The 24683-nt window shown below is 41.6% G+C and overlaps 1 protein-coding gene across 3 annotated transcripts in view; it reads right to left on the reverse strand.

Annotated features, from left to right (window-relative positions):
• Nucleotides 1-24683, reverse strand: part of sox5 (SRY-box transcription factor 5) — a 385467-nt gene that overhangs the window by 269467 nt on the left and 91317 nt on the right. The gene's annotated exons all lie outside the window — the stretch shown is intronic.

The raw sequence follows: 24683 nt of genomic DNA on the forward strand, positions 1-24683 counted from the left end.
AGATGCCACACAGTACCATGGTCTAATGGTGTGTCCTGATAACATTGAGTAAACATTAAAACAGCATTGACATACAAGATGTGTTTTTTTAGGCCTTCGTGTTGTCAATGATACCTCCCATCCACCCAACAATCTTATTGACTGCTACCATCAGGCAGGAGGTACCAGAGCATTAGGACAAGAACTGTTAGGATGGGGAACAGGTTCTTCTTCCAGGCCATGAGACTACTGAATTTCCTGTCACCACCAAGGTTTCATGGCATATGAAACACCAGTAGCATTGTGCTGTTTACTTTTTTCTTTGTGTTGTAAATAAATGCACCTTATTAATTTATTTGTAGTAATATTACTTTATGTGTTGTGTGTGAGTACAAGTAGATGTACTGTGTTGTGCACCTTGGTCCAGAGGAACATTGTGTCATTTGGCAGTATACATGAATATGTTTGAAATAACAATAAATTTGGACTTTTTCATATATATTGGGAAAATGTCAATGTTAATCATTCCAGAAACTTGAGTGTAAAACAGTCAGGACTTGAGTGCAGGACTGAGGAATTTTGCCAGACGTGTCCCTATCACATGATAGGCAGGTAATTTTTTACACAGGGGGCAGAATGCACCTGGAATATGCTGCCTTGCGTGCTGGTGGACACATACCATAGGGGCATTCAAAAACCTCTTAGATATGCGCATGTATATGCAGGAACTGGAAGGATATAGACATTATGTAGGCTGAAGGGATTGGTTTGGGCACTTGATTCCTAATTTAACTGGTTTGACACAGCATTGTGGGCCAAAGGGCCTCTTCTCTGTTAGGAGTACCTTGAGATGTTAAACCTAGGTTGTCACAGGTGGATGTGAAAGATCCCATTGCAACATTTTAATGAAGTGTTCTTCTGGTTGAAAAATGTCAGACTGATTCAGCTGAGCTGCTCTGCTTTAGACTGACCGAGCCCCTTTGATTTGGTTCAGTGTTCCCAATTGCTCCAATTTGGAATTGATTCAGCTCATTAGATCTGATTCCAACTGATCGTAAAATCGTTACAACAGGAGACCATTCTACCTAAGGTGTCTGATCCATCTCCAATCCAGCCTGCTCTCCGCAGCCCTGCCGGCTCTTTCCTTTCAGACACCTATCTAGCTCCATTTTCAGTGCTATCCAGAAACCGACTACTTCCTGTATATATAAAAAAGTTATTCATTATGTAATTTTAGTCATTTGCCTTCATTTTATGACCCCAGTTCTTTAACCACCCAACTTCTGAATACTGGCTGCAACCTCTCTCTTGCTATTTTATGATTTTAAATTCCTTTATCAGATCTCCTTGCACCCTCTTCTGAGTCAAGAATTACACCTCCAGTCTGCCCCTAGAGGTGAAGTCCCTCATCTATGTAATTATAATTGTAAATACTTTCTGCACCCTCCCCAGATCCTTTACTTACATCCTGAACTGTGGCACCCAGAACTGCATACAGTACCTCAGAGTTTGGGGTTTTGGCTATATTGATTCCATGTGCTTGTTTAATCATTTTCCCAACCTCTCCTCCCAATGTTAATGGGATTTTGCCCATATATATCCCCAGATCGTTCTGGTCTGGTTCTCCTTTTAGAATTGTGCGCTCTAGCTAATTTTGCCTCTTCTCATTCTTCCTATCATAACTCTTCCTATATCTTGACATTAAAAGTTCCTTTGTACCTGTCTCTCAATATCTCTTGACAGTCTATTAATGTTTCCCTTAAATGTTGCAGTATTACAAAATTTAGTGTCGCCTACAAATTTGGAAATCGTGCCCTGTATACCAAGTCAGAATTATACACTCTTTAGATTACCCCTTCTCCTGCCCTGTATCTCTTTTACCAATCAACTTCCCAGCTCTTTACCTCAGCTCTACCCGCTGTTTCACCTATTGCCTTGTGTTTCTTCCTCCCCTCCCCCACCTTCTAACTCTGACACCTCATCTTTTTTCTCCAGTCCTGCTGAAGGGTCTCAGCCCAAAATGTCGACTGTACTCTTTTCCCTAGATGTTGCCTGGCCTGCTGAGTTCCTCCAGCATTTTGTGTGTGTTGCTCGGTTCCTTAAGGTTGTTATAGCTGGGGGTGATAATGGGGAACAAACTCCCACTACCTATTAAATGCTCCCAATGGCATGCACCTCAAATAGCCTCTGATAACCAAGTTCAGCTCCTGGCCTTCACATGTGGCTTAGCTAATAAGCCTGGCAGACCACTGGCAAGAGAAGGTGCAAAGGTGGGTTAGTGGTGCTTTAAAACCAGTCACTGCAGGCAAGTGGGTATCGTTAGATGAGGTTGACAGCTCACCTAGGAGATGGAAAACTCTGATCTCAAACCTCCGGGGCCTGCGGCTGTTCCCACTCATGGGAAACACTTCGGGTGTAAAATCTGGAGCTGGAGTCTCTAAGGCAGTCCTACATTGAGTTCAATGCTGACTGGCAAGTTCCGCGAAGCTGCTGGTACCAAATTGTATTGGTCTCTGTTGTTCCTATGGGTTCATCAGATGCGTGGAGCTTACTACATGGCCACCAGCTTGCCCTCCATATCATACTGCCCAGGTTTGCGTATCTAGACAGCTAGGACGCAATATTCATGATTAACTCTGACCAATGGTAGCCCTCACACTCAGTAGTCATTTTGTTATGGATCTAACCGAGTGGCCACTGGGTGTAAATTCATGGTCTTCTGCTGCAGTAGCCTATCCACTTCAAGATTCGACATGCATTCAGAGATGCTCTTCTGTACAACTCTGTTGTAATGCATGGTTATTCGAGTTGCTGCCACCTTCCTTTCACTTTGAACCAGTCTGGTTCAAATTGGTCAGAGTCTCCTTTGACCAATCTGATTAAAAAAGCATTTTTTTCTGATAGAACTACTGTTCACTGGATGTTTTCTGTTTTTCACACCATTCGCTTTAAACTCCAGAGACTGTTTTACAAGAAAATTCCAGAACAATTTTTAAGAAACTCAAACCACCCCCGTCTGGCACCGTTAATCATTCCACTGTCAATGTCACTTAGATCACATTTCTTCCCCATTCTGATGTCTGGTCTGAACAACAGCTGAACCTCTTGACCATGTCTGCATGCTTCTATGCATTCAGTTGCAGCCACACGATTGGATTGGCAGTAACGAGGTGTACAGATATACCTAATAAACTGGCCACTGTGTTATATAGATAGACACTCCACTTCATACTTCTTTGCTCTGAATGAACTCAGTTGGATCTAATTTGTATGGACATGCCTCTCCTAGTTGCAGTAAACATTGTATCTGATGCCATCCACTGATAGGGGAAAAAATAAGGCCAAATGAACAAAATTGTGGATCAGGCAATTTGCAACTAGTCAGAGTTAAATATGGATTTTCAGCAATTGCTTGGAATCACAGAACACTTCCGCAAGAAGTTCAGGAATACAGCAGGAGATTGAGGATGTGCGCTAGGCAGACTAAGTCAGAGCAAAATAACTTTTCCAGCTTTTATTGATACTTTGGTAAAATATTTTTTCTAATGATTTCAGGTCTTAGTACTCTGGCGTTGATCAGCCAAGATAAACACCAGCAAGGACATCTTCAAAAGGCAATATCTCAAAATGCAGCATCCATTGTTAAGGACCGTCATCATTGAGGACATGCCCTCTTCTTGTCTCAGCCATCAGTGAAGAGGTACTGAAGCCCAGCAGCACACTCTCAATATTTTAAAAACAGCTTCTTCCCCTCCACCACCACACCATCAGGTTTTTGAATGGTCAATGAACCCATGAACACTACCTCAATTTTTGCTCTCTTTTTGAACTACCCATTATATATACACACACACATTCTATATATCTTGTAAGTTTTAGTTACTTTATGTATTGCACTGTACTAATGTGGTAAAACAATGAAATTCACTATGTATGTCAATAATAATAAACCTGATTCTGATCCTGAAAGAGGAGCTCAATATCTTGCAGCGAGGGGTTCTGAACTATGATCTAATCTCTGTTAGGTGCCAGCTTTAAAACTTGTACACATTTGGGGAAAGTTTTTTAAGAGCTTAATAACAAGCAAGCTAGTAAACTCTCACCATTTTGAGGTTGCATGTTTAATGTTCAGCAGCTGAGAAATCAGAACAAGCCAGAACGCACAGCTGCAGTGTGAATGGGGCTTTAGAGAGAGTTCACGTCAGTCAGGATCTCACATCCAAACAGTAACTCCACTGGAAATGTTTTCAATGGGTTTTAATGAAAAGTGCGTTTCAGTTAACTCCAGACCACATTTGTTTTAGGAAAGAAGGAAGATTACACAGGCCGGCACCTTGGATTTGAAAGGGGCTACAGTATGTGCTTGAATTAAATGCAGTCACCGACAAAGCAGGCTGAGATGCTTATATATCTGCAAAGGACAATTGATATTTATATTCATCAATGTATGTAAAGAATGCAAAGACTGGTCAGACAAGATTTTAAATGGGTTGTAGTAAAAGACTAAACAAACAGCTTGAAGCCCCAAATCTGCTTTCCTTTGTCCCAGTCAAGTAACACCTTCTAATCCTGTCATACAAACTTGCTCGCGGTATCCAAATGAATTAATCCACATGGTCATACAATTTCTTTAGATTTTATATAATGCCCATAAGCTACTACCCTCAGATGTACCTGCTCGAGGAATGTTCAAACACAATGATTTTTAGTCAAAGTAGTAAACTGGACCACACTGCTCTGATTTAGTTGAACCAATTCCATAAATATTGGATTATGCAAATCCTGTACGCTTTGGTCAATTGGTGGATACTTTAAAGTAAAGGCAAGAAAGGACTTGACTTTGCACTCAATTTCAAAGGCTACACAATAAGAATAATAAGACAAACTTGGTTTACAACCATACTGCACAATGCATTCTGTTTACACATGTATGGGTGAATTTAAATATAATCATTCTTTTTGTATTTGTATTTTCATTGTTTAATTGGACATTCATGAAAGGAGTTATTACTAAGATGTCCATTATGTCTGGCACTCCATCTGTTACTAGTTTCAAATGCTTTAAGTAAACAATTTGCTTGAAAGCTTACCTTATGAAAGCTGACTCAATGCACAATGGTGCTATTGATTTGGAGAGTGCTCAGTTAATTTCTAACAATTACAATTAAGTTTTACGTCAAACAACAGAGTGCAGTCTATCAATAGCTGTTGGACAGCTAATAGCTGTGGGACACATCTGGCTGTGACTTCAGTCGGAAGGTATAGACATGAAGAGGAGAATGATAGGAGGAAAAATACAACAAATTAAGGGAGATAAATCATAGAAGTCGACCAGAGGATCAAACAAGAAAGCAGGAAAAGATGTTTAGAGTGGCAAATATCCAGTGTGACGATTAAGAGAAAAACTCTGTTCCTGGTGTTCGTTGAACTAGCAATGAAATGCACTAATGTCATAAAGTGCAAATGGCAATATACACATAGTCATAGAATAATCCAGCACAGATACAGGGCCCTCAGCCAAATTAGTCCATGCTGTCCAGTGTGCCTACCCAGCTAGTCCCAATTTTTGGTTTAACCTGTCGTTTAGGTTCAGACAAAGCTTCATCAGAATGTTTGTTCCCAGGGGCTTGTACATATGCACAGTGAAAATGAGGAAAACAACATGGAGACCTCGAGTAATCTGGCAGAATTCCTTGGCTTAGACATGAATATCAGTTCAACTATAATAGGTCATGCAAATTGACAGATAGTTGGTCAACCTGTTAAGGATTGGGACTGGTGAGTTCAATAGTATGTGCATAGTTAAATTCAGTGATGCTCCAACCTATGCTGCAACAGCAGTTACTCTGGTGACAGAAGACATACAGGAATTAGTTGAGTGGTATCACAACAACAACATCAGGAATTTATTGTGGGACTTGAGGAAGGGGACGTCGAAGGAACATATGCCAGTCCTCATTGAGAGATCAGCAGTGGAAGGGGTGAGCAGTTTCATGTTCCTGGGTGTCAACACTTCTGAAGATCTATCCTGGGCCCAAGCATATTGATGCAATTACAAAGAAGGCACGACCATGGCTATATTTCAATAGGAGTTTGAGGAGACTTGGTATGTCACCAAAGACTCTTGCAAATTTCTACAAATGTACCATGGAAAGCCTTCTAACTGGAAGGGCTACTGTACAGGATTGAAAAAAAGCTGCTTAATGTTTCAAACTGGGCCAGGTCCATTATGGGTTTCAGCCTCCCGTACCAAGAACATCTTCAAAAGGCAATACCTGAAAGAGATGGCATTCATAATTAAGGACCCCAACCACCCAGGACATGTCCTCTTCTCATTGCTACCATCAAGGCAGAGGTACAGGAGCCTGAAGACACACACTCAATCTTTTAGGAACAGCTTCTTCCCCTCCACCATCAGATTTCTTAATGAACATTGAACACACTACCACACTATCTCACTGGATTTTTTTATCTGCACTAATTGATTATTTATATTATATATATTTCTTACTGTAATATATATTTCAAAATTATGTATTACATTGACCTGTTGCAACAAAACAACATATTTCATGACACATGCCAGTGATGTTAAACCTGATTCTGAATTACTACCCGGTCTTTATTTCAAACTGTTCCTTCCCAAGGCACCAGCACATCGTGGGGGAATGATACTCCCCTGTATATTACCCAAGTGTTCAATAACACATGAAATTCAGATTCATTAAGACTTGTATCATATCCATCTAGATTTGATTACAAACAATCTCACAAGACAACATCAATCCCGTTCTTGGCTGATATGCAAATATGTAGATCTAGCAGTGTTCATTTCAGAGTAATCAAGAATCCGGTTTATTATCACTGGCAAATTGAAATTTGTTATGTTGCGGCAGCTGTACAGTGCAAGACTTTAAAAAAAATGCTCTAAGTTACAATACGGAATATGTAAAAAATAAGTAGTGCAATAGAGAGCCAATAGTGAGGTAATATTCTTGGGTTCAAGGATTGATGATGGAGGGAAGAAACTCTTCCTAAAACATTGCATGTGTGTCTTCAGGCTCCTGTACATCCTCTCTGAAGGTAGCAATGAGAAGGGGCATATCCTGGGTGGTGAGGGATGTTGAATGCCTTTCTGATGCTTCAGCCTTTCAATATTTCCTTAGTGGTGGGAAGGCGGGAGCTAGTGCCCATGATGGAGCTGGCCAAGTCTACATCTCTCTGCTGCTTTTGCTGATCCTGTGAAAGGCACCTCCATAGCAAACAGTGATGCAATGAGTTCGAATGCTCTCCACAGTACATCTGTAACAATATGCTAGTCTTCAGTGACATCCAAATCTCCTCTAACTCCTCGTGAAATATAGCCTCTAGTGTGCCTTCTTTGCAAATTGCATCAGTATATTGGGCCCAGGATAAATCTTCAGAGACATTGACTCCCAGAAACATGAAAATGTTCACCTTTTCCATTGCTGACTCTTCGATAAGGACTGCTGTGTGTTCCTTCGATTTTCCCCTTCCTGAAGTCCATAATCTTGGTCTTCCTGACATGGAGTCCAAGGTGGTTGTTGTGACACCACTCAACAGCTGATCTATCTCACTTCTGTACACCTCCTCATCACCATCTGTGAGTCTGCTGAAAACAGTTGTATCATTGACAAATTTATAGATAGTGTTTGAACTGAGCATAGCCACATAGTCATCGGTGCAGAGAGAGTAGAGTAATCAAGAATTGGAACCCCGGACGGCTTTCATTGCCCTGGCTTAGTGACCCAGTTGCAACTTCCCAATATTCCTTGGTTCACCAAAACAGCAAGAACCCCTGTAGTTTACCTTCTTCAATGTTGAATCATCCAGAGATACACATGGTATGACAGTCTTTAAATACAATGATTGGGTTTTGGAATCAGCAGTGAAAAAATGGGGCTTGTTGCAAAGTTAAAGTAAAATTTATTATCAAAGTATATATTGATAATATATTATCAATTACATTATATATATAGTGCTTTACTGTATACTTCCTTAAAATTCACTTTCTTGCATGTATGACAGGAAAATAAAGAAATACAATAGGAAACATACAAAAACAGAAACTGACAAACAATCACTTTGCAAAACAGACAAACTGCAAATAAAAGATAAATAATACCAAGATCATGAGTTGTAGAGTCCTTGAAAATGAGTCAGTAGGTTGTTGAATCAGTTCAGCGTTGAGGTGAGTGAAATTATCCGCGGCAGTTCAGGAGCCTGATTGGTGCAGGGTAATAACACATCCTGAAAACAGTGGAGTGGGTGCAAAGCCTCCTGTATTGAGAAGAGTGCAACATGTTGTGTTGCTCAGAGATTTTAATGTTTTGTGGCTAGTAGGGAGTCAAAACTTCCCTGTGTTACTACAAAGGATGTGGATCCTAAGGAGGGAAAGCAGTAGCTAATTTCATTAATTAATTAGACCAGGACAAGACCACAAGACATAGGGGCAGAATTAGGCCATTTGGTACTTTGAGTCTGCTCTGCCATCCCATCATGTCTAATTTATTATCCCACTCAACTCCATTCTTGTGCCTTTTCCTCGTGATGTCTTATTAAAATCAAGTCAAGTCAACTTTTATTGTCAATTCGACCATAACTGCTGGTACAGTGCATAGTAAAAATGAGACGTTTTTCAGGACCATGGTGTTACATGACACAATACAAAAAACTAGACTGAACTACGTAATAAAAAAAAACACAGAGAAAGCTACACTAGACTACAGACCTACACTGGACTGCATAAAGTGCACAAAAACAGTGCAGGCATTACAATAAATAATAAACAGGACAGTAGGGCAAGGTGTCAGTCCAGGCTTCGGGTATTGAAGAGTCTGATAGCTTGGGGGAAGAAACTGTTACATAGTCTGGTCGTGAGAGCCCGAATGCTTTGGAGCCTTTTCCCAGACGGCGGGATGGAGAAGAGATTGTATGAGGGGTGCATGGGTTCCTTCATAATGCTGTTTCCTTTGCGGATACAGTGTGTAGTGTAAATGTCCGTGATGGCGTGAAGAGAGACCCCGATGATCTTCTCAGCTGACCTCACTATCTGCTGCAGGGTCTTGTGATCCGAGATGGTGCAATTTCCGAACCAGGCAGTGATGCAGCTGCTCAGGATGCTCTCAATACAACCCCTGTAAAATGTGATGAGGATGGGGGGTGGGAGATGGACTTTCCTCAGCCTTTGCAGAAAGTAGAGACGCTGCTGGGCTTTCTTTGCTATGGAGCTGGTGTTGAGAAACCAGGTGAGATTCTTTGTCAGGTGAACACCAAGAAATTTGGTGCTGTTTACGATCTCTACCGAGGAGCCGTTGATGTTCAGCGGGGAGTGGTCACTCTGTGCCCTCCTGAAGTCAACAACCATCTCTTTTGTTTTGTTCACATTCAGAGACAGGTTGTTGGCTCTGCACCAGTCCGTTAGCCACTGCACCTCCTCTCTGTAAGCTGACTTGTCGTTCTTGCTGATGAGACCCACCACGGTCGTGTCATCGGCGAACTTGATGATGTGGTTCGAGCTGTGTGTTGCAGCACAGTTGTGGGTCAGCAGAGTGAACAGCAGTGGACTGAGCACGCAACCCTGGGGAGCCCCCGTGCTCAGTGTGATGGTGTTGGAGATGCTGCTCCCGATCCGGACTGACTGAGGTCTCCCAGTCAGGAAGTCTAGGATCCAGTTGCAGAGGGAGGTGCTCAGGCCCAGTAGGCTCAGCTTTCCAATCAGCTTCTGAGGGATGATTGTGTTGAATGCTGAACTGAAGTCTATGAACAGCATCCGAACTTACGTGTCTTTTTTGTCCAGGTGGGTTAGGGCCAGGTGGAGGGCGGTGGGAATGGCATCATCTGTCGAGCGGTTGGGACAGTACACAAACTGCAGGGGGTCCAGTGAGGGGGGCACTTAAGAACTTAACAACCACCACTTTAAGTATACCCATTTCAAGTAAAAGTCAGCTTGGGAACAAAGGAAGGCTAATGTGAGATGGTAATAAAATATTTAGAGGTGAGAAACAGTTTTGTATGTAGTATCATAGAGTCATAGTCAACAGAAACAGGCCCTTTGGCCCAACTGGTCCAAGCTGACAAGACACCCATCTAAGTTAGTCTCATTTGATCATGTTTACCCTACAGCCCCCTGAGTCTTTTCTATCGATGTACCGTACCTGTCTTTTAAATAACATCCAGAAATAGAGAGGACTACATTAAATTCAAATATTTAATTCAATCCCAAATGACGTACCAAAAACAAAATTAAAAAGATATTACCAGAGAGATAAATGTGATTTTTTAAAAAATTTTGATATAACACCAACAATCATGAAGGTCTGAAATAATTAGACTCACTCTAATAAAAAACATGCAACTAAGATATAACATGTCATCATGATTTAATATGTTTGAATGGAAAAATGTTAACTTTTTCTGAGCTACTCACAGATTATTTGAGGGCTAGGACTTTGCCTCTGCCATATGCTGAGCACTTAGTTCAGTTCCGTTGCTTCAGAATCAGAGCAACTTTGAAACAATTTCCAAGAGATTTTTAATTGTGCAGTTAGCATCCTGGAATGATTACAACCCAACTTATTTCTTAATCATAGTGAGCATGGACAGCTGATCATTATCCTTACTACAAAATTAGGGCTCCTGACATTATTCTTTCAGATGGCTTTGCAGATTACTAACTCCTTTGATTTAAGAGCAAAAGAGTGGCGCTGCAGTTAGTGGCACTGCCTCACTGCTCCAGTACCAGGGCTCGATACCATGCAATCTGTGTGGAGTTTGCGCACTCCCCTGTGACCATTTGGTCTTTCTCCAGTTGTCCAGTTTCCTCCCATGTCCCAAATACATGGGGGGAGGTTAATCAGTGATTGTAAGTTATCCCAAAGGTAGGTACAGTAAATGGCAGGTGATTCAGATTGAAGCTGATGGGCATGCGGGAGAGAATTGGCTATCAGAAAATACGTGGGTGGGGGTTGGGATTGCTCTGACTGCCAGCAAAGACTTGATGAGCCAAATGGCCGCCTCTTATTTATAATAAAAAGAGGAAAATAAAAGCCTTTCCATTTTCATTCTCTTCGTGATTTCAAAGCTCCACTCTTTACTTTGTTTCCTTCAGTTCCCATTGAATGAGAACACACGTAAGTTGAGACCCATAATTATCCACAAACCATTCCAGTGCTGCCACGGCTGTACACATTCACTTAGATCTGGGACGTTAATTATGGGAAAATACAATCTTCCCTTCAAACGATTTGGGACCATTCTTCATCCTTACCTCACAGGTGTGAAGAGGGGTCTCTGAACTGAGTGTCTTGTCATTGTGCATTAAAATACAGATTCAGGGTCAGCCACTGTCAGCTCAGCTGACTGATATAAATGTAATGATTTATAAAACAACATTATTGAACTCTGCTGAAAATAATAGGTCTCCACTACTATTAAATAAAACATTGGAAAATGCCTCAGCCATTCAAGACAAAGTAAATTTATTTATTACCAAATATGTATCTGTCACTGTTTACCACCTTGAGATTCATTTCCTTGCAGGCATTTACAGGAATTCCTGTAATTTTACAGTAAGATAAAGAAATATAATAGAACGTATGAACAACTATTCACAAAGATTAACAACAACTAATGTGCAAAAGAAATTGTGAAAATGAAAAAAATACTGAGAACGTGTGCTGGAAAGTCCTTGAAAGTGAGTCTGTAGATTGTGTTTCAATTCAGAGCTGAGGCAAGTGAAATCACCCACGCCAGTTCAGGAGCCTGATAGCTTTAGGGTAATAACTGTTCTTCAACCTAGTGATGGGTCCTAATGCTCCTATACATCCTTTGTGATGGCAGAGTGAGAAGAGAGCAAGGCCTGGATTGTGGGGATCCTTGATGATGGATGCTGCTTTCTTGTGGCATGTTGCTTGTAAGTATCCTTGATGGGTCTTCAAGTTCACTCTGCTATTCAATTAATTCAGTTGTGGATGATCTCCACACCAGTTCCATTTCTCACCATTGCTTATCATCCTGCGAGACCCTTATCTCATAAGAATCAGTCAATTGCAGTGTTCAAAGCCCTAGTTGCCGAGCATTCATAAATACATTAATAAATACATAAACACACCTCCTGTTCCATTTAGGGCATTGGCAACAGGAGCATATATTCCTCTGTGAGTCTGGTTGTTCCACTTATCCTTGGTGATTTTACTATCAGAATTGAACACACATTCATCTTGTTGTCTAATGCCAACAAACTATTGAAAGCAGAGGGAAAAGTACTAAAGTGCCTAATCAGATAGCTAAATGAAAAGAGTTTGGGGAGATTTGGTATGTCACAAATTTCAATCGGTGTACGTCGAGAGCGTTCTGACCTGTTCCATCACAACCTGATACGGAATCTCCAATGCACAGGATCACAAGAAAGTTGTAGATGTGGCCAGCTCCATCATGTTGAGGAATGCTTCAAGGGGGGGTGCCTCAAGAAAGCAGCATCCTTCACGTAGGAGCCTCGACCAGTCAGGGAGAGGTATAAGAGCCCTAAGAGCCATGCTCAACAATTCAGAAACAGCTTCCACTCCACCATCAGACTGTTGTGTAATCCATGAAGCCACGGACACTACCTCATTGTTCCTTTTTAACTCGATTTATTTACAAATTGCATTTTATTGTCAGTGATAATGGACCTGATTATGATTCTGTACAGTAGTATGCTTTTGCTGTAAGATTGAGCAGGAGGAGAAAATCAGAGTTCCATGAGCCAGTCCTCTTTAGGGGATCAGAGATGGAGAGAGTCAGTAACATCAGAGGATCTGCCCTGGAACCAACATGGAAGTGCCATTACAAAGAAGGCACTTTCTTAGAAGTTTGCACAGATTCAGCATGCTCGGTAGATTGCGTCACGGCCTGGTCTGGATACTCCAATGCCCTGGAATGGAAAAGCCTACAGAAAGTGGGGGACACAGCCTAGTCCATCTCAAGCAAAACCCTCTCCATTACTGAGCATGTTTACGAGGAGCATTGCCACAAGAAAGCAGCATTCATCATCCAGAACCCCCACCATCCAGGCCATGCTCTTTTCGCACTACCATTGGCAGGAGGTACAGGAGCCTTAGGTTCCAGGCCATCAGGTTCAGGAGTAGTTGTTACCCTTTATGCTTCTGAACCGGCATGGATAACTTCACTCGCCACAACTCTGAACTGATTCAACAATCTACTGACTCACTTTCAAGGACTTTACAATTCATGTGCTCAATATCACTGATTGTTGATTTGCACAATGTGTCTTCTTCTGTGCAGAGGATGTTTGTTGGTCTTTGCTTCTATATAGTTTTTCATAAACTTGATTGTATTTCCTTATTTTCCTGCAAATGCCTGCAGGAAAATGAATCCCAAGGTGTGATATAGTAACATACTGTATATGTAGTTTGATAATAAACTTACTTTGACTTTAACTTTCCAAGCAGGCTTTATTTCTTATATAAAGAATGCATTGAGAAGTTTGCCATGATTGTGAGGGGCAATGTTTTGTTTAAAGACAAACTGTCCTGTGGTTGGAGGCTTGTGCGTGTGAGGGTGGGAAAGGAGTTTTTTTTGCTTTTGCTGTTTTGTTCTCTCAAACACTTCTATCATACCCGCCTGCATCACCACATCAGATGCTCATTCCACACACCTATCACTCACAGTAAAAAAAACTTGCCCCACATCTCATTTAAACTTATTTCTCTCACCTTACATGCATGACTTCTCTTATTAGACATTTCAGCCCTGGGAAAAGGCTAAAAACTGTCTGCTTTATCAATGCCTTCCTTTATTTTATATACATCTGACAGTTCTCCCCTTAGCTTCCACTGCTCCATAGAAAGCAAGTTTATCCAACATCTCCTTTTTAGAACATGCCCTCTAATCTGGGCAACATCCATGTAAACCTCATCTGCACCCTCCCCAAAGTCTCCACACCCTTTCAGAAATGAATATGATACTCCAGATGTGGCCTAACCCTCTTTTATAATGACACTGAAAGAGACCATTCAGCCCATCAGCGCCATACCAGTTTCCAGGGAAGCAATTCAGCTTTCCATTTTATGTTGCCCTGTATATCTGCCACTTATTACACTTGTCTCCTTTTTGTTTTTCTCCACTTACCTACAGTAAGAGGTCACTTCCAATGGCCAATTAACCTAGCACATCACATTGTTGGATGTGTGAGGAAATTGGAGCATCCAGAGGAAATGTGGCTGGTCATGGAGAAGGTGCACACTTCACACAGACAACGCCAGAGGTTGGACTCGAACCTAGATCCCCGAAGCCATTAGGCAGTAACACTACCCGCTGCAGCACCCACCAGAAGAAGCAGAAGAACTAAGCTGTGGTAGTTTCCTTACAAAGTGCTTCAGAAAACATCAGCATTTTACCACTGACCATTTTACTCAGTTGCTGGAATCCAGGCAAGGCCAGCATTCATTGCCCATCCATGATGGCCCTTGAATGGCTGTGAGCTACCTTCTTGAACTGCTGCAGTCCTGGTAAAGGTGTCACTGGGGAGGGAGTTCCAGGATTTAGACAGTGAAGGAAGGACAAAATATTTTTTGTCTGGAGGGGAACCTGCAGGTGGTGATGCTCCTAAGTGCTGAAGCCTTAGTCTTCTCCAGTGGTAGATATGGCAGGATTGGTAGTTGCTATTGGGGTGGCAATGCACTGTCGTTGTACCAGAGGGTTTAAATGAAACTTGGGAGGGTAAATTCTAGTTCAACCCAAAAGAAACAGACATATTCACCAACACTGCACTGCAGAAGGGAGTGAAGGAGCAAGAGTCTGTCATCTTCAAATCAAGTGTCTCAAAATGCCCTCCCAAGTAAAATATTCCATAGTATTAATTAAAGAAGGTTTAGACAATCTTCTGCTGTACTGACCAACATGAATCCCTAAAACCACGAAACAGAAAGAGATTACCTATTTATATATGTTTTCATGTTTGGTGGAGTCTTGCTGAGCCTACATGTCCTCCATTCTAGCAATGACAATGATTATGTGGAATGTGCTGTGACTTTCCAAGGCTGTGGAAAAACTGTCCTCTTTCTTTTCTCCATTTCCTCCTCATCAGGTCTGCAGGCTGGTAAAGTGAGGTCTGCACATTAATCGCCAGGGCACTGATGCCTACTGGCAGTTCCATGATAAAGGCTGTTCAAGTGTTTATAGACAGTGTCAGAGTGGGAGCAGCCCCACAAAAGTATGTATGCTAATTATCATACTGAGCTGTCATTCCCGACTGTATTGTTTCCTTACAAAGTGCTTCAGAATACACCAGCATTTTATCACTGACTCACGTCTAATCTGCTCCGATAATAATTGGTGTTTTTGAGGAAGTGCGCCTTCCCCTTTCAACTGCCTGAAGTTAAAGCAGTCAGAAACAGTACAGAAAGAGAGATGATTGACAGTCCTGTCACCTGGCACGCCCCCCACCACCCAGTCTAAGCTCGATTTCAAAAACTTTCTGGATGACATTTGTTACATCGCAAACCAACTGTTTGTTATTTTTTCTGTTAAGGTAAAGCAATGCTTGACACCATTGTAATGATGAAGTGGGAATCACAGAATGGCCATTTGCATACAGTATAATCAACAGTGAATAAGTGCATTGTAACATAAATGCATCCTTGCCAACCTTTTCATTATAGAAACAGGTAGGAGTACTTAATGCCATTCTAAAACGTCCAGTTACATAGTACATGACATCTCTGTATCCAGAGAGTTATTTCTAGAGGTATTAAAGAGGCAACAGTATGCTAAGTAAGAATTGGCATTTATGCAGCACCTTTCCGCAATATCGGAATATATCAGAAATGTTTTAGAGTCAATAAAGTTATATTGCTGATTTGCTTCAGAATTATGCAGTCCAAGTCGTTCACAGGTTTCAAACACCCGATTTGCAGATCGATTTGCAGATGTGAGTATGAGATGGGTGGGACGGATTTTCCAGCTCCTGTGGGGCTATAGGGACACTCTGAATCAGCACCAGGGTTATTATCACTGACATATGTTGCAAAATGTGTTGCTTTGCAGCAGCAGTACAGTGCAATACATAAATATACCAAAAGTTACAAAAAGAAAAATGTTAAATCATTTAAAAGTTGTTCTAAAAGGGAGCAAAATACTGAGGAAGTTTGCCTGGGTTCATTATCTGTTCAGAAATCGGATGACGGGGGGAAGAGGCTGTTTGTAAAATGTTGAGTCTGTGTCTTCAGGCTCCAGTACCTCCTTCCTGATGGTAGCATTGAGAAGGGGGCATGTCCTGAATGGTGGGTGCCCTAAGTGATGGATGCCGCCTTTTTGAGGCATTGCATTTTGAAGATTCAGCGTCTGCCTGCTGCGGCTGGGGCTGTTGGGCCAGCCTTCTCTTCTCATCCCAGCCTTCCCAGGCTGCAGCAATCGCTTTGAGCGGGAGGGCTGGGAACCCTGGGCAGACCCAGTCACTCACTCGCTAGAAGCCACTATTCTCACGCTTGCTTGGTCTCCTTACTCCTATACGCGTGTTTGTTTCCAAGTTGCAAATTGTTCAGGTTACAAGCCTCAGGAATTACCCTACGGTAACCTGGGCATTGCCTGTACTAGGATTTACTTTCCTGCTAATCTTCAATTCATACCATGGATCTTTCCTGTAAAGAGCCTATTTAACAACAATCTTTTAAAAAATATTTTATCCATACCATTTTTTAACTTCCAAATTCAACTTCCTCAACATGCTAAAGATATTTGACATGTGCCCTTTGGCCCCTATCATGGTTTAATATGGCAGCTGTCCTGCCCTTGTCCACAAGAAGTTGCAGAGAGTTGTAGACACAACTCAGCAAATCATGGACTCTGTAAGTAGCCAACATAATGAAGCATCCCACCCACTCTGGACATTCTTTCTTCTCCACCGCCTACCACTGAGTAGGGGATCTCTCCATATTTCTCACTGCGTCGGTAAGCGGCCAGCCTAACAAAGACTGGATACTCTCTCCCCTCCTCGCTCCCATTGGGCAAACAATGAAAAAGCATAAAAGCACATACCCCCAGGCTCAAGCACAGCTTCCATCTCGCTGTTATATGAATCATTCCCGAACAAGAAGAAGGACCTGTGGACTTGCACTGTATTTGTCTGTCTGTTCTGCACTTTCTCTGCAATTGTAACACTTTATTCTGCATTATTGTTTTCCCTCGTACTACCTCAATACACTGTTGTAATTAAATTATTTGTCTGGATCACATGCAAAACAAAGTTTCTCACTGTACCTCAGTATATGAGACAATAACAAACCAAGTTACCCATTTACATAAGTAGTGTAGTAGTTAGCAAATTGTTTTACAGTAGCAGTGACCGGGCTCAATTCTCGACACTGCCTGTAAGCAGTTTGTACATTCTCCCCGTGACCATATGGGTTTCCTCCGAGTGCTTAAGGGGCAGGAAGGGCCTACTCCATACTATGTGTCAATAAATAAATAAATGATGAAACCAGTATTAATTTAAAATCTTTAACCTTGCTTTCATTTACTTTTCAAAAGACAGTATCAGAACATCAGATTCATTGTGTTAGTTCATTGGATTGTCCAGTTGCCCCCCACATTACAATAGTAACAACTTCCATGCATGTAATATTTTTAATGAACGAAATGACCCACCGCAATTAATGAGAACAAAGTCAGACAAAAACTGACGGAAAGCTAAAGACACAAACATCAGACTGTGACTAATACCTTGACACCACACTCCATTTTCAAGAGTGTCTCAGAGAAGGGCAGTGAGTTGAAAGGTTCAGCAGAGAATGCCATAGATCAGGATACTTACGGTGAATGTGCTGCTGATAATTGTGCACTAAGTCAGGGTTGCACAGAAAGTTAGAAATTTCAAACTTTCAAAGTAAATTTTATTCTCAAAAAAAGTATGAATTATACAACCTTGAGATCTGTTTGCTTACAGGCAGTCACAAAGCAAGAAACCCGAAAGAGCCCAATTAAAAAATTAAATAAAGACTAACACCTGATTGGCATAGAAAGGGGATAAAAACAAATAATGCAAACAATAGAAGTGAGTAACGACTTTCCGAACCAAAATGAGTCCTAGATCTGAACCCTGGAGCAACTCGGAGTAGGCCCAAAGACTTGGTCTCAGTTCATCATATTTGCGGACACAGAGCACAGCAACTGCCACATTCTTAGTAGTCTCAGCGCCATGGAGAGAGGAGTGAACATCACAGGAGAGTGAGCAATGTCTTTCCAGTGTATCTGGGCCAGTGTTTGAATTGTCCAAACAATGTATCGTACCTCATATTAGGATCTCGGCCCAGCACAGAAAAATGCAGCGGGCCTAGACCATGCCACCCAGCAACTTGCTCCAGGCCCAGATTTCGCTGTCCAGCCTGAAGCTGCTCTCGATTTTTCCAGATCAGCTTGGTGGCCAGAGTGATCTAATCTCTCACCCGGTCAGGTTGTATGGGCATCGGAACTCCTCCACCTCAACTTCTCCTCTCCAAGTGGATCATTCCGTCTGCACTGATTCTGAAATGTACCATCCCTTGAATTCACTTTGCCTTCACTCGCCTCTCCATTGTTGGCAGTAATAATTTAGCACAATTTACTTCAGAAAAGTTATCATTACTAATGTTTTTAGTCAAATTTCTTGCATTTTGGACAACCAGTGAGGTGTCATATGTGTTCAGTAACGCCAGTTTAAACCTTAAGTTTTATGTGGGGAATTGGGGAAAAGCAGTTTTCAGAGAATTGTAGAGCTGGAAAACATTTTGACACCCAATGTGTGGTCTCAGAGGAAAGTTACATCATTAAAATGTGATTAATCAAGTTCATAGAAACTAGTACCCGATCCATTACCTGAGTAGTCAACTTCTACGTTACACACTCTTTATCCACCTTATGATATGATGCACGCAAAACTCTTTCAGGTTCTTTTACTCTATTCAGGGAAGTGATGAACTTCTACAGGTGTGCTTGTTAACAGTCTTCACGCATTTAAGTCTAATAAGATGCCTTCAAAAAAAGAATTTCTAAGTCGTATATGGAGACAAATGCGTATTTTAATAATAAAGTTACTTTGAATTTTTGACCTTTGATTAACTGCTGATACATTCCATTGCAATGAGGAACATCCCTACACTAGACAGCAACCAGAACTACATTCCAAAGTACAGGTTTCTGGCCTGTCATGTTCTTGTGAATCACAAGTTCTTCTTTTCGATCATTATCCATTAAGCTGAGATGTCATTCTCTGCCTGAAGTATTGGGCATTCATTTTATTACGACGGCCGGTGGTGTAGTGGCATCTGGATCAGACTTCAAGGAGAGTGGTTCTGGGTTCGAAGCCGGCCAGCTCCGCGTGCATGCTTTCCATCCGTACCAGGTTGAGCATCAAGCCAGCAAATCGGCCTCATAAAAAGCAGATAGATGCTAAAGAAACAGCAAGGTTGTTGTCCAGTGCACCAGAAGGCACTGAAAGGAACAACCACAATTAACTTTATCCAATGGTTTTGGGTGGAGTGGGGTAGACAGCTGCTGGAGAACAATACGCGCCTACTAGCCCAAAGCACAAGCCTTTAACGTGCACCTAACTAAGCTGTACAAGAAAGGAGCCAAGGAACGTATCATTGTTAAACCAAGTGGTTGATGAGAAGCGATTTTCTGATAAGTCTTCTCGGAGAGCAAGGGGACATCCGTTGCCTAAACAACACAACAAATTTTTTGAGCGTTGTACTTTGCATGTTAAAATACAATTGGCCCCACTGGTTACATAATTAGGCCTCTATTCGCATGAATTCATGAGGCTCCTAAACGTTTCCACACAACCATGGAAATACAGGTCACAGTTAAATTAAGGACTAGAATGAGGGCAGTGCTCACAGCCAACACTGGAGAGTTGGATGGGGGGTGTGTGGGGGGGGGGAAGGTTTTGTGGGGTGGAAGAAGGATGCATACTGAGAGGTGAAGAGCTGACTAGCTTTGTTCTGTAGTTAACTGACATTAATGATTCTGTGAATCTTGATTTCTCTCTTACGGTTTACTCTTGCACTTGCAAGCTTCTCAAACATAACAGATTAGTCATCTTGACTGCAATCCGATGAATTTAAGTCACTTGCCTGTGAAGGCTTGTACATTCCATTTCCTCTAATCCCCAAGCCACAGGAACAATTAAGACTATGTGAAATCTTGACACAGTTACAACCGGGTGATCAGCATAGAATATAGGACATAGAACACTACAGCACAACATTGGACCTTTGGTCCATGATATTGTGTCAACATTTTAACCTACTCTCTAACCCTTCCCATTGCTCTCAATGTTTCTATCGCTGTTTCTTACACGCCCTATTTTATCTGTCTCTATCACCACTGTCCATAGCATGCTCCACATACTCACCACTCTGTGAAAAGCTTACCTCTAACATCCCCCATATTTTCTTCCAAATACTTTAAAATGACGCCCCCTTCTATCAGCCATTTCCACCCCTGGAAAAGTTCTTTTGCTGTGCAGGCAATCTATCCTCAATCAAGTGACAGAGCAGCATAGTTAGTAGGGCCACTGCCTCACCACATCAGAAACCCAGGTTGAATCCTGACCTCTGGTGCCTTCTTTATGGAGTTTGCACAGTCCTCCTGTGACCATGTGGGTTTCCTCAAGTCCATGTTCAAAGTGAGTTGCCATTCAACTATATTCATGAATACAGCCTAACAAATTTGTGTAGACATTGGGTAGTCCTGATCAGAATCAGATGCAAAGTCTTAGTTCAAAACATCAACTGTTTATTTCCCTCCATAGATGCTGCCTGACCTGCTGAATTCCTCCAGCATTGTGGGCATTTTGCAGTGGATTTCATCTATCAGTGTTGGCTCATTAAGAAGCTCTCTTTGGTGCTCTTGTTTCTGAGTTTGAATATGTGACATATCAGTGCACATTCTAAGGTTTAAGCGCAATAATGATCAGTGTGTCTGCAGCGGCAGCACTGAGCGCGTGCTCTGCTACTGGAGGCAATGCCTTTTCGTGGAGGCATAAACTGAAGTTCAGATCACCTGCTCTCTCTGGCAAATGGTGAAAGTTCCCCAGCATTTTTGGAACCTTTTTTAAAATTCTATTTAATTTTTTATTTAGATTTTATTTTATCTAATTTTTTATTTAGAGATATAGCACAGTAACAGGCCCTTCTGGCCCAATGAGCCTGCAGCACCTGTTGACTTTGGAATATGGGAGGTAACTGGATTACCCAGAGGAACCCCACATGATCATGGGGAGAATGTACCAACTCCTTACAGACAGCAGGGTCATTGAACCTGGGCTGTTGGTGCTGTAACCGCTATGCAACCATGCCGACCATACAAAAGGCCCAATGGCCCACTAGGTTATACAATCATCAGGAATTATACATTAATTCCCATTGATTCTCCCCACACTCCCATTGACTCCAGCCCAGTTTCTACCACTCACTCACAGACTAGCTGCAGTTTAGGAAAAACTTCTTCCCCTTTGCCATTGGATTTCTCAATAGAATATGAACCAACCCATGATCACCACTTCACTATTTTTGCTCCCTTTTTACACCACTTATTCAATTTTACATATATCTTATTGTAATTTATAGCTTTTTAATGTTTTGCATTGTACAACTGCCACAAAAATTTCACAGCATATGTTCAATGGTATTAAACCTGATTCTGATTTACAGAGATCAATTAAACTACCAACCCTATGTGAGGGGAAGCCCGAGCACCAAGAGGGGGAACCCACACATTAACAGGGACGACATACAAACCCTAGACACAGCCAGCACTGGAGGTCAGGTTCAAACCCAGGACTCTGGTACTGTAAGGCTGCAGATCTGTGAACTATGCCACTGCACTGCCCCTAATGACATAGGCAGGTATACGAAGGATTGATGGTGAGAGGATGGAGGTTGTGGGATGGGGGGCGGGGACTGGTGGTGAACAGAGGTCCCAGAGAATGGGTCAGCAAAGGCAATGGAAGGTCTCATCATGAAGAATCGACATTTTGAAACTTGCTGCAATTTAGAGTTCATCTATCAATCAGACGGTGCCGACACAGGGCTCCCACATTAACCAGACACATGAGGCTTTGCTGTCACACAGTCCTCACAGTACACATTGTTCAGTACTAACTTACTGCTGCATTTTAAACAGCAAAAAATAGAATCATCATAAACAAAATGTCAAATACAGAAAAACATTTCCCCGCATTTTTAATTCAGTGTCTAAACCCCTACACCTGCTGCTATAATTACACAAGACAAATCCTGAAAAAACTGCACCACAAAGCATGCATATAATTTCTCCCACCGGTCTAGCTTGCAGAAGTCTGCTGTTTTGTGTTTAAACCAGACACAATTCCAACACCAGCATCATTTTAATACCTGTCATTTGTGGCTTATTAACTTGTTCGCTACCAGCTACCAATGTGATGTAACTTCCCTTAGCTCCCCGGCACGTTAAGGTGCCATCTGGTATCCCTTGTGAATAGGAATTTTACTTAGCTAGAGATTTACCCTCTTTGGACATCTGGACATCTTTGTTTCAAGGATTAAGATCAGAGTGTAACTTAAGTATGGCTTAGAGGAGTTCACTTTGTAGTGAAATTATTTTCACAAGTGAAAATATTATCATCATTTCCATCACTGCTCCTAAAGACCTTGTACTTACCTGTTAAGTCTGTGGTCTCCTTACTCCAAGTGGAGGTTGTATTACACTAAAAATTCAAAGGGCACAGGTAGCCGGATCAGCACCTTCTCTCATGCACTTCTTCAACATCAAATTCTCCATGCAAAGGCAGAAAAGAGACTCACTTTCCAGACTAAGGCTCAATCCCTTTTTGATATCCAAATCCCAGAGATATGGTCTGCTTATTATCACATTCCAAATGCTGGAGGAACTTAACAGTTCAGGCAGCATCTATGGAGAGGAATAAACAGTTGAAGTTTTGGGCTCAGACCCTTCATCAAGTCTGCAGCATCGAGTGTTCATTCCTCTCCATAGATGCTGCCTGACCTGCTGAGTTCCTCCAGCATTTTGTATGTGTTGCTCTGGATTTCTAACAGCTGCAGAATCTCTTCTGGATATGGTCTGCGAGGAAGGGATGTTTAATTTGTAATATATACCTGCAGTACAGCAACCTTATTGGGAGTTGACATTTGCACAAGTCTATAACTATATTCTTTATTCTCTAAAACATAAACTTGACCCTGTTGAATAAGAAAAATAACTCTTTATGACATTATTTATGGGAGTGTTGCAGCAACCTTGCTTATTTTTATTCTTTCTATTTCTCTTCTAATATTTATACCTGTGCACTTGTAATGCTACTGTGACACTGTAATTTCCTTTGGGATCAATAACGCACCTATCCATCTATCTATCAATATCTTACAGGCCTTCACTTTGTTGCCTAAGGATAGAGCTAACAATTGTCCAGGAACTCGCACTCTCCCTTCCTGCATCAACCTTCTCTCACACGTAACACCCTTGTGTTAGTCTATTGGCTGTAGGTTCAAACGCCACTTCAGTGTCTCGAACAAATGTTTCTGCCTCACAATTCTATGCAGTGCTGTGGAAATACAATTGAAGGTGCTTTCTATGGTATGAAGCATTAAATCAAGGCCTGACCTGCCCAATCAGTGGAAGATGAAAGCTCAAGGAAAAGCAGAAGATATCCTCACCAACATTTATATCTCAACCATTATAATTGGAAACACATCATCTGGTCATTATCACATTGCTGTTTATAGGTCTCTTGTGTGACTATTGTCTGCACTTCTTACATTGCAACCTTTAGTACACTTAACATTGTGAAAAAAATGTAATTTACTTCACTATTCCCTTTCACTTTTTGCTGATGCTTTAGCCTTGACTCTTGTATCCAATATTTAGTTCAAATCAGATCTTGCAGTCTAGCATTGAATGCAGTAGGATAAAAACCTACACCCATTATACCTAAAGGCTTTTACAGTTCGGGCCACCTGATCTGCATTCAATGTGCTCAACAGCATCAGGCAGGCAAATGAAATAAAGATGTGCACTGGAACTAACTAAGTAATCAGATTTTGGATATGTTAACCTGGTTAATGTATTATGGGAATTAACTTTATATTTCAGATTTTGTTGTTGAATCTGTGAAACTGCCAGCACTGACCTCATTAAGGCAGACATCCATGAACATTGAAAACAAAATCTCTTTTTCAATAAATTATGACCACATTATGCAGGAAATCTCACTGGAAATGTGTTAATTTTCAATTGTTTTATTAAGGAAGCTGCACAAAAAAGTTAGAATATGCTAATAGAGCTGTTCTGACTTTGTTAATTGATTTTCATACCAGTTTTCTTTCAGCCCTTACTTAGGGTACAGAACATTGCTGCCAACTCTCGAGGCTTATCCTGAGGTTTCCAGGAATAGATGAGTAATGCCTGAATGGTGCAGCAAGCAACCTCGGTTTACTTGCTCTCAGAGTGTCAGTGCCTCTTGCAAGACTTGAATATATTGCTCATCAACACTTGCCCAGTAAGCTGCCAGTGGTTCTGAAGGGCTTGCAAATACAGTTATCTTCAGGGCCGGAACTTCAATTAGATCACACAACAGGTGTCATTCACCAAAGTGACATATGGGAGTTTTTGACAGTCCACAAGCAATGTGGTCATTTTTACTAATA

This window comes from Hypanus sabinus, chromosome 13 (assembly GCF_030144855.1).
Source record: "Hypanus sabinus isolate sHypSab1 chromosome 13, sHypSab1.hap1, whole genome shotgun sequence".
Taxonomy (NCBI): Eukaryota; Metazoa; Chordata; class Chondrichthyes; order Myliobatiformes; family Dasyatidae; genus Hypanus; species Hypanus sabinus.